The 16,862-nt window shown below is 57.2% G+C and overlaps 6 non-coding genes across 6 annotated transcripts; 3 read left to right on the top strand and 3 right to left on the bottom strand.

Moving 5' to 3' along the window:
- Window positions 1–8,151: 8,151 nt before the first annotated feature.
- Window positions 8,152–8,223, bottom strand: TRNAM-CAU (transfer RNA methionine (anticodon CAU)). Its single transcript has one exon. It is a non-coding gene; the product is annotated as a tRNA-Met (tRNA).
- A 107-nt stretch (window positions 8,224–8,330) lies between these two features.
- TRNAN-GUU (transfer RNA asparagine (anticodon GUU)) lies at window positions 8,331–8,404 on the top strand. Its single transcript has one exon. It is a non-coding gene; the product is annotated as a tRNA-Asn (tRNA).
- A 3,340-nt stretch (window positions 8,405–11,744) lies between these two features.
- TRNAM-CAU (transfer RNA methionine (anticodon CAU)) lies at window positions 11,745–11,816 on the bottom strand. The gene has a single exon. It is a non-coding gene; the product is annotated as a tRNA-Met (tRNA).
- A 107-nt stretch (window positions 11,817–11,923) lies between these two features.
- Window positions 11,924–11,997, top strand: TRNAN-GUU (transfer RNA asparagine (anticodon GUU)). The gene has a single exon. It is a non-coding gene; the product is annotated as a tRNA-Asn (tRNA).
- A 3,340-nt stretch (window positions 11,998–15,337) lies between these two features.
- TRNAM-CAU (transfer RNA methionine (anticodon CAU)) lies at window positions 15,338–15,409 on the bottom strand. The gene has a single exon. It is a non-coding gene; the product is annotated as a tRNA-Met (tRNA).
- A 107-nt stretch (window positions 15,410–15,516) lies between these two features.
- On the top strand, window positions 15,517–15,590 carry TRNAN-GUU (transfer RNA asparagine (anticodon GUU)). The gene has a single exon. It is a non-coding gene; the product is annotated as a tRNA-Asn (tRNA).
- The last annotated feature ends 1,272 nt before the right edge of the window (window positions 15,591–16,862 follow it).

The following is a 16,862-nucleotide window of genomic DNA, read 5'->3' as shown; positions in this document are numbered from 1 at the left end:
CCATTCACAGGTACAAGCAGCCTGGCCAACGAAACCCACCTTCGAAAGCACGCCTTGGAACCCCGGTGGAAGGGTCCATACCAGGACCCTGTAAAGCTATCCAGCATCGCAGCATGGATACACGCTTCACAGTGTAAGAAAGCACCATCCCCAGTGGACCAAGCACCACCGCAGAACCACGCAGAGCCAATTTTGGCTCCAGAAAAAGACATAGAGGAACAGCCTGCAGTACCTTACAACCTACGCCCCCGTAAGGGTTGCCAGAAGCAGACAGTAAGCAGACAGCAGGACCCGAAAAGAAGCAGTAGTAAGCCTAGCGCCTGCTGCCTGGTGGACATAAAACCATGACTGCGGTTCCCTCAAGAGAGGTTGTCAGAACCAGAAAGGGTTCTGCCTTCAACATGGGTCCCTGGTGGAGCCTAACCCTCAGCTACTGGTTTCTTAAGGTCTGGGGAGTCCAATGTGACAATGACAATTCTTTTATTCAGCAACAAGTGTGGATAGCTCAGACTCTCAATATCTCTAATTGCTGGGTCTGCAGCCACATCCCAGCTCACCCACGAGCCAGCGTCCCCGTCATGGCAATTCCTCTGAATTCCTCAGAGCTCACTGGAGGACCTCATCCACTTGAAAAGATGTGAAAAAGAAATGACACTTGGAGATTGATGAGAACAAATGTTCCTAAATTTATAAGTGTGATGGAGGGAAAGGGCCACTGGTGCTGGGTGTGTAACGGGACAGGGCTAAATTTAGGGAGGAGCAGCTGTCTCCAATATATTGTGTCCCATGGTGTATGGGACGATTCAAATAAGATTGGAGAATGGCAAACCGGGTATGGAGATATGAATTTTTTCTCAACCTGGGATCAGACCGGAAAATCAATCTCTTGCTCCCCCTATAGCCTCCCTGAAAAAAACAACACAATCTTCCAATGTCATGCAAATGTTACTTCTTTCCCCAAGGAAGGTCATCCTGTGCCCTTTGGGGGATATTATTCCTCTTTTGTGGATACCTATATGTCAAAAGGGTGCAGCCAACCCTTCCCAGCTTTAAGAGGACATCATTAGGTCTGTGGGAGAAATGCTTATACCATGTTACCAGCTAACTGTTCAGGTATTTGTTATCCTGCTCAGCTTTTCCCGAAATTCCTTGTGCTTCAATATATACCTGCTAATACTAACAATGTAATAAATTGCGCGAGCCACTTGGTGCAAATTGCATACCTTCCCCACGAAGAGCCAAGCTCCTTGTGGAAATGGCTAAGTGGTTTATTTAATTTCTCTAGCCTAGGAAACTGGTTGTTTCAAAGAATTCTGACTATCTTATTTGAAATTTTAATGATTTTTGTATGTTTCCAATTAATCTCTTATTATATCCAAAGCTGTGCAAGGCACACCATCCAACAGGTTACCCCTAACCAGAAGGCCAATCTGATAGTTTTAAATATCACCAAAGAGAGGAATAAAAAAGAACGGTTAATCTACGAACCCGGTAATTGTTGGTCATAGGTGTAGCTTGACCAAAACAAGGGATTGTGGAAGTATAAGATGTGACATTGTACATAAAAGAGTTACATTGTAAAAAGAAATGAAATCACACTATAATACAATGTTACATCTGAGCTCAAAAAGGGGAAGTTATGTTGATATTGTGTGTAGAAATGTAGGGTGGGTTGGATGGAGCCAGGTGTGCCTGGGAAAGCAGAAACCAGAGCAGTACGTGCTAGACGGTAATTAATTAAGGTAACCAGGGAGTCATTGGCAGGGGATTGCTAAGGGTGATATGGAAATAAAGGTACGTGACTGGTCTCTGGGACTATATGGGGTGTGTGTGTGTCTGTTTTTTCCCTTTTTTCCTTTGTCTATTAACTTGTTTTCTTGATCTGTATAAATTAAGAGACCTAAGCCCTGGGATGGGGGCTCAATTTTCTAAATATATTAGCAGAGCAGCTTTGCTAATAAACAGAGTGGTCTGAAAAATAGTGAGTCTTGAGTCAAACTCTGACACCCCCTTTCTTCAGGAACGTGGTCCAAGATTTGGTGCAGACAGAGGAGTTGCGGCAACGATGTGTCTCTCCCTGTGACAATCGAAGAACGTCATCCCTGTCTCATGCCTTGCCAGGAAAGCGCGGCCATGCCGCCCAAGCCTGAGTCCCCTCCCGGCTGAGCCAGCGCAGAGTCAGGCGGGCCAAGGGCACAGTGAAGGGGGCGCCACATCCCGTGCCCCTCAGGGCCAAGCAGAGCTGCCTAGCACCCCAAGCACCAGTGACAAGACACAAGAAAGCAAGCGCATCCGACTGCAAAAACAAGACGACGAGTGCCCTAACTGGCCATGTAGCCGAGGGGCTGACAAGGATACCGAAGGCGAGATGGAGAGCGCAGCGCGAGGAACTGCTGGCGGACGAGCAAGCGGGACTCGGGAAAGATAGAAGGAGCAGAAAGCCGATATGGCAAGTGAGCCTGAGAGCGAAGAGAGCTGGACGAAAGGACCGGCACGTCGACAGTCGCCTCGTCCCTTCTCGGAAGGCGTTTGACAGGAGAGATGAGAAAGTCACTCGTCAGGTGTTGGGGTCGTCCAGAGTGGCCGGCAGACTGATACGGTTGCTGGAGGATACGGAGGAGGGTGAGGCGGCAGCGGCGAGCATGCGCGCAGAGATGGGAAGTTGGTTTAGAAGGAGGAGAGGTACGAGAGAAGGCGCTCCCCTAGCGCCGTGCGAGTTCATCACGCCCCCTCGAGAGAGCGATGGACAAGATCAAGGAAGAGGGAGAAGGGCTATCTGTGCAGGTCAAGAAAAACACCAAGTTGCGGTCGGCGGGTGAGGTAGTCATCGTGGAGGAACATGAAGAGAAGCTAGGGAGAAGGGTGCAGGCGCTAAGCGGGGAAGGGAAAGGGCACGGGCCGATTCTGACCATCGTTTGGTAATTGGCGATAAGGAAATAGGGGGGAAGATCAGCGGCGAGGGGCTCGAAGGAGACAACGTAGAGAAGTTCACGCATCTGGCAAGGGGCGTAACGTATGATGTGGACTGGAAGAAGAAACTAGCGCCTAGGAGCGTGAAAGCAAGAGCGAGTTTGAAGGCGACGGATCAGATCTGGCAAAGCGAAAGGAAGAAAGCGGAGCGCTCAGCAGCATGTTGTCCATCTGGGAGAGGTGGGTGAAAAGGCAAGTTTCAGCGAGAAGGTTCGTGGCGTTGGAGAGGAGTTGTTGGAGCAGGATGCTGAGAATAGGCTGGGCGGAGAAGGTCACCAAGGAGGAATTGTATGGGAAGATTCAGCCAAAAGGGAATCTGCTCCAGAAGGTTCCCCCAGTGGAAGTTCCAGGTCTCCGGGCTTATTTGCCAGAGGAAGGATGACTTGAAAAATGGAGAGCCTGGTATTGGGCATAACGGTGGGTTCGAATAGGAGAGGCAGAGCCCAGAGAGAACAGGGAGCCGATGGATCAGCTTGGCACGGAGCTCGTCTACAGCAAGAAGGGCGCTCCACGCTCGAGAGGGAAAGATGGAAGGCGCTAGTGAGACGGGCATTGGACACCAACGGGCGCTGAGCCCATGGTTGATGAGGACGATGGCAAGAGCCTCCCTGGTGTGTTCCCTCAGCAGGGGCCCGCCCACCTTTCTGGGCAGGAAAAGAGAGCCGGCAACCAGTGATGCTTCGGGCCGGCCAAGGAGCCAGGAGGCTGCGACCTCTCGCACATCAGCCCTTGACTTTCCAGCAGGCCATCACGGGCATGTCTCAGGACCAATGGCACGCAAATGAATGGCATTGGAGAGGCGGGGCGAAAGAGCCCACCAATCGAGCCGATGGTGGCGTACCCTTGGCATGCCAAAGGAGCCCTGATGGAAAATGGGCAGAAAGAGGGCCTGTGCTTCCCCTTTCTGGCCTCGAGCTCCCAGAGCCTCCCTCCTTGGTACACTCCCTGTGCAGCCGCTCCCCCTTCTGCGTGGGAAAAGGGGATGAGGCAGCTCTCTTGCTTCACGACGCTTGAGGAGACGGAGACGGAGACGGAGACGGGAGGCCTTCATCTCTCACGGGTGCGCTTGACTTGTGGGCAAGCAGCCACACCACTTCAGGGCCTCGGGCAGTGCTTGACAAGCTGTGTCCCGCCGGTCACAGGCCGCCCCCTGGGCTTCCACGCGCGTCCCATCAGACCTTCTCTTTCCAATTGCCCATGCGCAGGATGGCCAGAGTCCACTGGTTTCCGTCAACCTCCTCTTTCTTCCCACCTTTCTTAGGCAAGCGACACGCACGTAAAGCAAGGACACGTCGAGAGAGATGCACGTTCCTTGCGCACCACGCTGAGGCTGAGAGCCGTGTGCTCCCTCCGCCTCCATTCTAGGGGCTGCTATGGAAGAATGGGCACACCCCACAAGTCCTCAGGAGGCAAGGGCATTGAGCAAAAGTAGCCTCTGGCAGGAGACCACCTGGCTTCAAAGCCTCTTGTGGCTCACGCAGACGAAGGAGGGTCACTCCCGCGTCCTGTTTGCTCGCCTGCAGTGCCCAGCGCTGGGGCAAGAGTCTTGGCCGCCTGTGGGCTTCAGCCTGAATCAAAAGGCCACGAGAGGCAGGGCTAGCAGAGAATGGTTTCGATCCATCGACCTCTGGGTTATTGGCCCAGCACGCTCCCGCTGCGCCACTCTGCTCAGTGAAGGGGCTGGGGCCCAGCGGGCAGCCTGGTGCTTCTCCTGCACCGATTGCCTGACGGCAAGGCGAGCACTGTGCTCGGAGGTGGCGCAAGCTGCCCGCAGGTGTCTCTGTGGCGCAATGGGTCAGCGCGTTCGGCTGTTAACCGAAAGGATGGTGGTTTGAGCCCACCCGGAGGCGGCGCGGTTAGATGCCTGATGCTGTCTGCCCCTGTCTTACTGCAACCCCCCTCCTTTTGCCGCCACCACCACCAGCCTTCCCTTCTGGCCTCTTCCCCAGAAGAGCATGCTGGGCCAGTCCTTCACCATCTAAACTGCACAGCGTTCTTCAGATAAAAGAGCGGGAGAAAAGGTCGACAGTCAAACGGTTCGAGCCAACAAATGAGAGACCCCAATTGCAAGGATTTTGGTGCAGGCTTGTAGAACAGACAGAGTAAACAGCCCGCTTGCTAAACAGGTCTCTGACCTCCTCCTCCTCATTTAGCGTGGCTCCGAAGATCTTTTGGGCTCAGTTGAGAGCACAGAGCTTCCACGAGACAGGAGCTGGAATGAAGAGCAATGTGGAAGCCCAGACAGGGCCTTCCTCCAGCTCTCGAGCTCGTGTGGAGGGAACTGCCTCGTTTTCCTTGTGTGAAAGGAGGTTCCACGAAGGAGTTTCTCCACGCATGACACAGTCCTTTGGAGCGAGCAGCCATTGTTTACATGCTCATCTCAACGTTCCCAGCAAAATTCCTCAGAAGGGGACTGGCACCTCTGGAGGCCTTTGCCAGTCGCTTGAGCAGCAGGCTTGTGCAAAGAAAAAGTCAGCCAAGCCCTGCCAAGTCGGCCGGAAGCAAACCTTTGAAGCGCTTGTCCGCAGCCAAAACTCAGAACTTCAGCTCCAAAAATGAGACGTGCCTGGAAGGAGTGGCAAGAAAGTCAGCAAATCGTCAGGCTCTTTCCTCTCCCGCTTCCTTCAGCCACTTGGTCCAAGATTTGGTGCAGACAGAGGAGTTGCGGCAACGATGTGTCTCTCCCTGTGACAATCGAAGAACGTCATCCCTGTCTCATGCCTTGCCAGGGAAGCGCGGCCATGCCGCCCAAGCCTGAGTCCCCTCCCGGCTGAGCCAGCGCATAGCCAGGCGGGCCAAGGGCAGAGTGAAGGGGGCGCCACATCCCGTGCCCCTCAGGGCCAAGCAGAGCTGCCTAGCACCCCAAGAGCCAGTGACAAGACACAAGAAAGCAAGCGCATCCGACTGCAAGAACAAGACGACGAGTGCCCTAACCGGCCATGTACCCGAGGGGCTGACAAGGATACCGAAGGCGAGATGGAGAGCGCAGCGCGAGGAACTGCTGGCGGACGAGCAAGCGGGACTCGGGAAAGATAGAAGGAGCAGACAGCCGATATGGCAAGCGAGCCTGAGAGCGCAGAGAGCTGGACGAAAGGACCGGCACGTCGACAGTCGCCTCGTCCCTTCTCGGAAGGCGTTTGACAGGAGAGATGAGAAAGTCACTCGTCAGGTGTTGGGGTCGTCCGGAGTGGACGGCAGACTGATACGGTTGCTGGAGGATACGGAGGAGGGTGAGGCGGCAGCGGCGAGCATGCGCGCAGAGATGGGAAGTTGGTTTAGAAGGAGGAGAGGTACGAGAGAAGGCGCTCCCCTAGCGCCGTGCGAGTTCATCACGCCCCCTCGAGAGAGCGATGGACAAGATCAAGGAAGAGGGAGAAGGGCTATCTGTGCAGGTCAAGAAAAACACCAAGTTGCGGTCGGCGGGTGAGGTAGTCATCGTGGAAGAAGATGAAGAGAAGCTAGGGAGAAGGGTGCAGGCGCTAAGCGGGGAAGGGAAAGGGCACGGGCCCATTCTGACCATCGCTTGGTAATTGGCGATAAGGAAATAGGGAGGAAGATCAGCGGCGAGGGGCTCGAAGGAGACAACGTAGAGAAGTTCACGCATCCGGCTAGGGGCGTAACGTATGATGTGGACTGGAAGAAGAAACTAGCGCCTAGGAGCGTGAAAGCAAGAGCGAGTTTGAAGGCGACGGATCAGATCTGGCAAAGCGAAAGGCAGAAAGCGGAGCGCTCAGCAGCATGTTGTCCGTCTGGGAGAGGTGGGTGAAAAGGCAAGTTTCAGCGAGAAGGTTCGTGGCGTTGGAGAGGAGTTGTTGGAGCAGGATGCTGAGAATCGGCTGGGCGGAGAAGGTCACCAAGGAGGAATTGTATGGGAAGATTCAGCCCAAAGGGAATCTGCTCCAGAAGGTTCCCCCAGTGGAAGTTCCAGGTCTCCGGGCTTATTTGCCAGAGGAAGGACGACTTGAAAAATGGAGAGCCCGGTATTGGGCATAACGGTGGGTTCGAACAGGAGAGGCAGAGCCCAGAGAGAACAGGGAGCCGATGGATCAGCTTGGCACGGAGCTCGTCTACAGCAAGCAGGGCGCTCCACGCTCGAGAGGGAAAGATGGAAGGCGCTAGTGAGACGGGCATTGGACACCAACGGGCGCTGAGCCCATGGTTGATGAGGACGATGGCAAGAGCCTCCCTGGTGTGTTCCCTCAGCAGGGGCCCGCCCACCTTTCTGGGCAGGAAAAGAGAGCCGGCAACCAGTGATGCTTCGGGCCGGCCAGGGAGCCAGGAGGCTGCGACCTCTCGCACATCAGCCCTTGACTTTCCAGCAGGCCATCACGGGCACGTGTCAGGACCAATGGCACGCAAATGAATGGCATTGGAGAGGCGGGGCGAAAGAGCCCACCAATCGAGCCGATGGTGGCGTGCCCTTGGCATGCCAAAGGAGCCCTGATGGAAAATGGGCAGAAAGAGGGCCTGTGCTTCCCCTTTCTGGCCTCGAGCTCCCAGAGCCTCCCTCCTTGGTGCACTCCCTGTGCAGCCGCTCCCCCTTCTGCGTGGGAAAAGGGGATGAGGCAGCTCTCTTGCTTCACGACGCTTGAGGAGACGGAGACGGAGACGGAGACGGAGACGGGAGGCCTTCATCTCTCACGGGTGCGCTTGACTTGTGGGCAAGCAGCCACACCACTTCAGGGCCTCGGGCAGTGCTTGACAAGCTGTGTCCCGCCGGTCACAGGCCGCCCCCTGGGCTTCCACGCGCGTCCCATCAGACCTTCTCTTTCCAATTGCCCATGCGCAGGATGGCCAGAGTCCACTGGTTTCCGTCAACCTCCTCTTTCTTCCCACCTTTCTTAGGCAAGCGACACGCACGTAAAGCAAGGACACGTCGAGAGAGATGCACGTTCCTTGCGCACCACGCTGAGGCTGAGAGCCGTGTGCTCCCTCCGCCTCCATTCTAGGGGCTGCTATGGAAGAATGGGCACACCCCACAAGTCCTCAGGAGGCAAGGGCATTGAGCAAAAGTAGCCTCTGGCAGGAGACCACCTGGCTTCAAAGGCTCTTGTGGCTCACGCAGACGAAGGAGGGTCACTCCCGCGTCCTGTTTGCTCGCCTGCAGTGCCCAGCGCTGGGGCAAGAGTCTTGGCCGCCTGTGGGCTTCAGCCTGAATCAAAAGGCCACGAGAGGCAGGGCTAGCAGAGAATGGTTTCGATCCATCGACCTCTGGGTTATGGGCCCAGCACGCTCCCGCTGCGCCACTCTGCTCAGCGCAGGGGCTGGGGCCCAGCGGGCAGCCTGGTGCTTCTCCTGCACCGATTGCCTGACGGCAAGGCGAGCACTGTGCTCGGAGGTGGCGCAAGCTGCCCGCAGGTGTCTCTGTGGCGCAATGGGTCAGCGCGTTCGGCTGTTAACCGAAAGGATGGTGGTTCGAGCCCACCCGGAGGCGGCGCGGTTAGGTGCCTGATGCTGTCTGCCCCTGTCTTACTGCAACCCCCCTCCTTTTGCCGCCGCCGCCGCCACCACCACCAGCCTTCCCTTCTGGCCTCTTCCCCAGAAGAGCATGCTGGGCCAGTCCTTCACCATCTAAACTGCACAGCGTTCTTCAGATAAAAGAGCGGGAGAAAAGGTCGACAGTCAAACGGTTCGAGCCAACAAATGAGAGACCCCAGTTGCAAGGATTTTGGTGCAGGCTTGTAGAACAGACAGAGTAAACAGCCCGCTTGCTAAACAGGTCTCTGACCTCCTCCTCCTCATTTAGCGTGGCTCCGAAGATCTTTTGGGCTCAGTTGAGAGCACAGAGCTTCCACGAGACAGGAGCTGGAATGAAGAGCAATGTGGAAGCCCAGACAGGGCCTTCCTCCAGCTCTCGAGCTCGTGTGGAGGGAACTGCCTCGTTTTCCTTGTGTGAAAGGAGGTTCCACGAAGGAGTTTCTCCACGCATGACACAGTCCTTTGGAGCGAGCAGCCATTGTTTACATGCTCATCTCAACGTTCCCAGCAAAATTCCTCAGAAGGGGACTGGCACCTCTGGAGGCCTTTGCCAGTCGCTTGAGCAGCAGGCTTGTGCAAAGAAAAAGTCAGCCAAGCCCTGCCAAGTCGGCCGGAAGCAAACCTTTGAAGCGCTTGTCCGCAGCCAAAACTCAGAACTTCAGCTCCAAAAATGAGACGTGCCTGGAAGGAGTGGCAAGAAAGTCAGCAAATCGTCAGGCTCTTTCCTCTCCCGCTTCCTTCAGCCACTTGGTCCAAGATTTGGTGCAGACAGAGGAGTTGCGGCAACGATGTGTCTCTCCCTGTGACAATCGAAGAACGTCATCCCTGTCTCATGCCTTGCCAGGGAAGCGCGGCCATGCCGCCCAAGCCTGAGTCCCCTCCCGGCTGAGCCAGCGCACAGCCAGGCGGGCCAAGGGCAGAGTGAAGGGGGCGCCACATCCCGTGCCCCTCAGGGCCAAGCAGAGCTGCCTAGCACCCCAAGAGCCAGTGACAAGACACAAGAAAGCAAGCGCATCCGACTGCAAGAACAAGACGACGAGTGCCCTAACCGGCCATGTACCCGAGGGGCTGACAAGGATACCGAAGGCGAGATGGAGAGCGCAGCGCGAGGAACTGCTGGCGGACGAGCAAGCGGGACTCGGGAAAGATAGAAGGAGCAGACAGCCGATATGGCAAGCGAGCCTGAGAGCGCAGAGAGCTGGACGAAAGGACCGGCACGTCGACAGTCGCCTCGTCCCTTCTCGGAAGGCGTTTGACAGGAGAGATGAGAAAGTCACTCGTCAGGTGTTGGGGTCGTCCGGAGTGGACGGCAGACTGATACGGTTGCTGGAGGATACGGAGGAGGGTGAGGCGGCAGCGGCGAGCATGCGCGCAGAGATGGGAAGTTGGTTTAGAAGGAGGAGAGGTACGAGAGAAGGCGCTCCCCTAGCGCCGTGCGAGTTCATCACGCCCCCTCGAGAGAGCGATGGACAAGATCAAGGAAGAGGGAGAAGGGCTATCTGTGCAGGTCAAGAAAAACACCAAGTTGCGGTCGGCGGGTGAGGTAGTCATCGTGGAAGAAGATGAAGAGAAGCTAGGGAGAAGGGTGCAGGCGCTAAGCGGGGAAGGGAAAGGGCACGGGCCCATTCTGACCATCGCTTGGTAATTGGCGATAAGGAAATAGGGAGGAAGATCAGCGGCGAGGGGCTCGAAGGAGACAACGTAGAGAAGTTCACGCATCCGGCTAGGGGCGTAACGTATGATGTGGACTGGAAGAAGAAACTAGCGCCTAGGAGCGTGAAAGCAAGAGCGAGTTTGAAGGCGACGGATCAGATCTGGCAAAGCGAAAGGCAGAAAGCGGAGCGCTCAGCAGCATGTTGTCCGTCTGGGAGAGGTGGGTGAAAAGGCAAGTTTCAGCGAGAAGGTTCGTGGCGTTGGAGAGGAGTTGTTGGAGCAGGATGCTGAGAATAGGCTGGGCGGAGAAGGTCACCAAGGAGGAATTGTATGGGAAGATTCAGCCCAAAGGGAATCTGCTCCAGAAGGTTCCCCCAGTGGAAGTTCCAGGTCTCCGGGCTTATTTGCCAGAGGAAGGACGACTTGAAAAATGGAGAGCCCGGTATTGGGCATAACGGTGGGTTCGAACAGGAGAGGCAGAGCCCAGAGAGAACAGGGAGCCGATGGATCAGCTTGGCACGGAGCTCGTCTACAGCAAGCAGGGCGCTCCACGCTCGAGAGGGAAAGATGGAAGGCGCTAGTGAGACGGGCATTGGACACCAACGGGCGCTGAGCCCATGGTTGATGAGGACGATGGCAAGAGCCTCCCTGGTGTGTTCCCTCAGCAGGGGCCCGCCCACCTTTCTGGGCAGGAAAAGAGAGCCGGCAACCAGTGATGCTTCGGGCCGGCCAGGGAGCCAGGAGGCTGCGACCTCTCGCACATCAGCCCTTGACTTTCCAGCAGGCCATCACGGGCACGTGTCAGGACCAATGGCACGCAAATGAATGGCATTGGAGAGGCGGGGCGAAAGAGCCCACCAATCGAGCCGATGGTGGCGTGCCCTTGGCATGCCAAAGGAGCCCTGATGGAAAATGGGCAGAAAGAGGGCCTGTGCTTCCCCTTTCTGGCCTCGAGCTCCCAGAGCCTCCCTCCTTGGTGCACTCCCTGTGCAGCCGCTCCCCCTTCTGCGTGGGAAAAGGGGATGAGGCAGCTCTCTTGCTTCACGACGCTTGAGGAGACGGAGACGGAGACGGAGACGGAGACGGGAGGCCTTCATCTCTCACGGGTGCGCTTGACTTGTGGGCAAGCAGCCACACCACTTCAGGGCCTCGGGCAGTGCTTGACAAGCTGTGTCCCGCCGGTCACAGGCCGCCCCCTGGGCTTCCACGCGCGTCCCATCAGACCTTCTCTTTCCAATTGCCCATGCGCAGGATGGCCAGAGTCCACTGGTTTCCGTCAACCTCCTCTTTCTTCCCACCTTTCTTAGGCAAGCGACACGCACGTAAAGCAAGGACACGTCGAGAGAGATGCACGTTCCTCGCGCACCACGCTGAGGCTGAGAGCCGTGTGCTCCCTCCGCCTCCATTCTAGGGGCTGCTATGGAAGAATGGGCACACCCCACAAGTCCTCAGGAGGCAAGGGCATTGAGCAAAAGTAGCCTCTGGCAGGAGACCACCTGGCTTCAAAGCCTCTTGTGGCTCACGCAGACGAAGGAGGGTCACTCCCGCGTCCTGTTTGCTCGCCTGCAGTGCCCAGCGCTGGGGCAAGAGTCTTGGCCGCCTGTGGGCTTCAGCCTGAATCAAAAGGCCACGAGAGGCAGGGCTAGCAGAGAATGGTTTCGATCCATCGACCTCTGGGTTATGGGCCCAGCACGCTCCCGCTGCGCCACTCTGCTCAGCGCAGGGGCTGGGGCCCAGCGGGCAGCCTGGTGCTTCTCCTGCACCGATTGCCTGACGGCAAGGCGAGCACTGTGCTCGGAGGTGGCGCAAGCTGCCCGCAGGTGTCTCTGTGGCGCAATGGGTCAGCGCGTTCGGCTGTTAACCGAAAGGATGGTGGTTCGAGCCCACCCGGAGGCGGCGCGGTTAGGTGCCTGATGCTGTCTGCCCCTGTCTTACTGCAACCCCCCTCCTTTTGCCGCCGCCGCCGCCACCACCACCAGCCTTCCCTTCTGGCCTCTTCCCCAGAAGAGCATGCTGGGCCAGTCCTTCACCATCTAAACTGCACAGCGTTCTTCAGATAAAAGAGCGGGAGAAAAGGTCGACAGTCAAACGGTTCGAGCCAACAAATGAGAGACCCCAGTTGCAAGGATTTTGGTGCAGGCTTGTAGAACAGACAGAGTAAACAGCCCGCTTGCTAAACAGGTCTCTGACCTCCTCCTCCTCATTTAGCGTGGCTCCGAAGATCTTTTGGGCTCAGTTGAGAGCACAGAGCTTCCACGAGACAGGAGCTGGAATGAAGAGCAATGTGGAAGCCCAGACAGGGCCTTCCTCCAGCTCTCGAGCTCGTGTGGAGGGAACTGCCTCGTTTTCCTTGTGTGAAAGGAGGTTCCACGAAGGAGTTTCTCCACGCATGACACAGTCCTTTGGAGCGAGCAGCCATTGTTTACATGCTCATCTCAACGTTCCCAGCAAAATTCCTCAGAAGGGGACTGGCACCTCTGGAGGCCTTTGCCAGTCGCTTGAGCAGCAGGCTTGTGCAAAGAAAAAGTCAGCCAAGCCCTGCCAAGTCGGCCGGAAGCAAACCTTTGAAGCGCTTGTCCGCAGCCAAAACTCAGAACTTCAGCTCCAAAAATGAGACGTGCCTGGAAGGAGTGGCAAGAAAGTCAGCAAATCGTCAGGCTCTTTCCTCTCCCGCTTCCTTCAGCCACTTGGTCCAAGATTTGGTGCAGACAGAGGAGTTGCGGCAACGATGTGTCTCTCCCTGTGACAATCGAAGAACGTCATCCCTGTCTCATGCCTTGCCAGGGAAGCGCGGCCATGCCGCCCAAGCCTGAGTCCCCTCCCGGCTGAGCCAGCGCACAGCCAGGCGGGCCAAGGGCAGAGTGAAGGGGGCGCCACATCCCGTGCCCCTCAGGGCCAAGCAGAGCTGCCTAGCACCCCAAGAGCCAGTGACAAGACACAAGAAAGCAAGCGCATCCGACTGCAAGAACAAGACGACGAGTGCCCTAACCGGCCATGTACCCGAGGGGCTGACAAGGATACCGAAGGCGAGATGGAGAGCGCAGCGCGAGGAACTGCTGGCGGACGAGCAAGCGGGACTCGGGAAAGATAGAAGGAGCAGACAGCCGATATGGCAAGCGAGCCTGAGAGCGCAGAGAGCTGGACGAAAGGACCGGCACGTCGACAGTCGCCTCGTCCCTTCTCGGAAGGCGTTTGACAGGAGAGATGAGAAAGTCACTCGTCAGGTGTTGGGGTCGTCCGGAGTGGACGGCAGACTGATACGGTTGCTGGAGGATACGGAGGAGGGTGAGGCGGCAGCGGCGAGCATGCGCGCAGAGATGGGAAGTTGGTTTAGAAGGAGGAGAGGTACGAGAGAAGGCGCTCCCCTAGCGCCGTGCGAGTTCATCACGCCCCCTCGAGAGAGCGATGGACAAGATCAAGGAAGAGGGAGAAGGGCTATCTGTGCAGGTCAAGAAAAACACCAAGTTGCGGTCGGCGGGTGAGGTAGTCATCGTGGAAGAAGATGAAGAGAAGCTAGGGAGAAGGGTGCAGGCGCTAAGCGGGGAAGGGAAAGGGCACGGGCCCATTCTGACCATCGCTTGGTAATTGGCGATAAGGAAATAGGGAGGAAGATCAGCGGCGAGGGGCTCGAAGGAGACAACGTAGAGAAGTTCACGCATCCGGCTAGGGGCGTAACGTATGATGTGGACTGGAAGAAGAAACTAGCGCCTAGGAGCGTGAAAGCAAGAGCGAGTTTGAAGGCGACGGATCAGATCTGGCAAAGCGAAAGGCAGAAAGCGGAGCGCTCAGCAGCATGTTGTCCGTCTGGGAGAGGTGGGTGAAAAGGCAAGTTTCAGCGAGAAGGTTCGTGGCGTTGGAGAGGAGTTGTTGGAGCAGGATGCTGAGAATAGGCTGGGCGGAGAAGGTCACCAAGGAGGAATTGTATGGGAAGATTCAGCCCAAAGGGAATCTGCTCCAGAAGGTTCCCCCAGTGGAAGTTCCAGGTCTCCGGGCTTATTTGCCAGAGGAAGGACGACTTGAAAAATGGAGAGCCCGGTATTGGGCATAACGGTGGGTTCGAACAGGAGAGGCAGAGCCCAGAGAGAACAGGGAGCCGATGGATCAGCTTGGCACGGAGCTCGTCTACAGCAAGCAGGGCGCTCCACGCTCGAGAGGGAAAGATGGAAGGCGCTAGTGAGACGGGCATTGGACACCAACGGGCGCTGAGCCCATGGTTGATGAGGACGATGGCAAGAGCCTCCCTGGTGTGTTCCCTCAGCAGGGGCCCGCCCACCTTTCTGGGCAGGAAAAGAGAGCCGGCAACCAGTGATGCTTCGGGCCGGCCAGGGAGCCAGGAGGCTGCGACCTCTCGCACATCAGCCCTTGACTTTCCAGCAGGCCATCACGGGCACGTGTCAGGACCAATGGCACGCAAATGAATGGCATTGGAGAGGCGGGGCGAAAGAGCCCACCAATCGAGCCGATGGTGGCGTGCCCTTGGCATGCCAAAGGAGCCCTGATGGAAAATGGGCAGAAAGAGGGCCTGTGCTTCCCCTTTCTGGCCTCGAGCTCCCAGAGCCTCCCTCCTTGGTGCACTCCCTGTGCAGCCGCTCCCCCTTCTGCGTGGGAAAAGGGGATGAGGCAGCTCTCTTGCTTCACGACGCTTGAGGAGACGGAGACGGAGACGGAGACGGAGACGGGAGGCCTTCATCTCTCACGGGTGCGCTTGACTTGTGGGCAAGCAGCCACACCACTTCAGGGCCTCGGGCAGTGCTTGACAAGCTGTGTCCCGCCGGTCACAGGCCGCCCCCTGGGCTTCCACGCGCGTCCCATCAGACCTTCTCTTTCCAATTGCCCATGCGCAGGATGGCCAGAGTCCACTGGTTTCCGTCAACCTCCTCTTTCTTCCCACCTTTCTTAGGCAAGCGACACGCACGTAAAGCAAGGACACGTCGAGAGAGATGCACGTTCCTCGCGCACCACGCTGAGGCTGAGAGCCGTGTGCTCCCTCCGCCTCCATTCTAGGGGCTGCTATGGAAGAATGGGCACACCCCACAAGTCCTCAGGAGGCAAGGGCATTGAGCAAAAGTAGCCTCTGGCAGGAGACCACCTGGCTTCAAAGCCTCTTGTGGCTCACGCAGACGAAGGAGGGTCACTCCCGCGTCCTGTTTGCTCGCCTGCAGTGCCCAGCGCTGGGGCAAGAGTCTTGGCCGCCTGTGGGCTTCAGCCTGAATCAAAAGGCCACGAGAGGCAGGGCTAGCAGAGAATGGTTTCGATCCATCGACCTCTGGGTTATGGGCCCAGCACGCTCCCGCTGCGCCACTCTGCTCAGCGCAGGGGCTGGGGCCCAGCGGGCAGCCTGGTGCTTCTCCTGCACCGATTGCCTGACGGCAAGGCGAGCACTGTGCTCGGAGGTGGCGCAAGCTGCCCGCAGGTGTCTCTGTGGCGCAATGGGTCAGCGCGTTCGGCTGTTAACCGAAAGGATGGTGGTTCGAGCCCACCCGGAGGCGGCGCGGTTAGGTGCCTGATGCTGTCTGCCCCTGTCTTACTGCAACCCCCCTCCTTTTGCCGCCGCCGCCGCCACCACCACCAGCCTTCCCTTCTGGCCTCTTCCCCAGAAGAGCATGCTGGGCCAGTCCTTCACCATCTAAACTGCACAGCGTTCTTCAGATAAAAGAGCGGGAGAAAAGGTCGACAGTCAAACGGTTCGAGCCAACAAATGAGAGACCCCAGTTGCAAGGATTTTGGTGCAGGCTTGTAGAACAGACAGAGTAAACAGCCCGCTTGCTAAACAGGTCTCTGACCTCCTCCTCCTCATTTAGCGTGGCTCCGAAGATCTTTTGGGCTCAGTTGAGAGCACAGAGCTTCCACGAGACAGGAGCTGGAATGAAGAGCAATGTGGAAGCCCAGACAGGGCCTTCCTCCAGCTCTCGAGCTCGTGTGGAGGGAACTGCCTCGTTTTCCTTGTGTGAAAGGAGGTTCCACGAAGGAGTTTCTCCACGCATGACACAGTCCTTTGGAGCGAGCAGCCATTGTTTACATGCTCATCTCAACGTTCCCAGCAAAATTCCTCAGAAGGGGACTGGCACCTCTGGAGGCCTTTGCCAGTCGCTTGAGCAGCAGGCTTGTGCAAAGAAAAAGTCAGCCAAGCCCTGCCAAGTCGGCCGGAAGCAAACCTTTGAAGCGCTTGTCCGCAGCCAAAACTCAGAACTTCAGCTCCAAAAATGAGACGTGCCTGGAAGGAGTGGCAAGAAAGTCAGCAAATCGTCAGGCTCTTTCCTCTCCCGCTTCCTTCAGCCACTTGGTCCAAGATTTGGTGCAGACAGAGGAGTTGCGGCAACGATGTGTCTCTCCCTGTGACAATCGAAGAACGTCATCCCTGTCTCATGCCTTGCCAGGGAAGCGCGGCCATGCCGCCCAAGCCTGAGTCCCCTCCCGGCTGAGCCAGCGCACAGCCAGGCGGGCCAAGGGCAGAGTGAAGGGGGCGCCACATCCCGTGCCCCTCAGGGCCAAGCAGAGCTGCCTAGCACCCCAAGAGCCAGTGACAAGACACAAGAAAGCAAGCGCATCCGACTGCAAGAACAAGACGACGAGTGCCCTAACCGGCCATGTACCCGAGGGGCTGACAAGGATACCGAAGGCGAGATGGAGAGCGCAGCGCGAGGAACTGCTGGCGGACGAGCAAGCGGGACTCGGGAAAGATAGAAGGAGCAGACAGCCGATATGGCAAGCGAGCCTGAGAGCGCAGAGAGCTGGACGAAAGGACCGGCACGTCGACAGTC

The sequence above is a fragment of the Carettochelys insculpta genome, chromosome 22 (genome assembly GCF_033958435.1).
Source record: "Carettochelys insculpta isolate YL-2023 chromosome 22, ASM3395843v1, whole genome shotgun sequence".
Taxonomy (NCBI): domain Eukaryota; kingdom Metazoa; phylum Chordata; order Testudines; family Carettochelyidae; genus Carettochelys; species Carettochelys insculpta.
The sequence above is the reverse complement of the archived record's forward strand: the minus strand, read 5'-3'. Positions and strand labels throughout refer to the sequence as shown.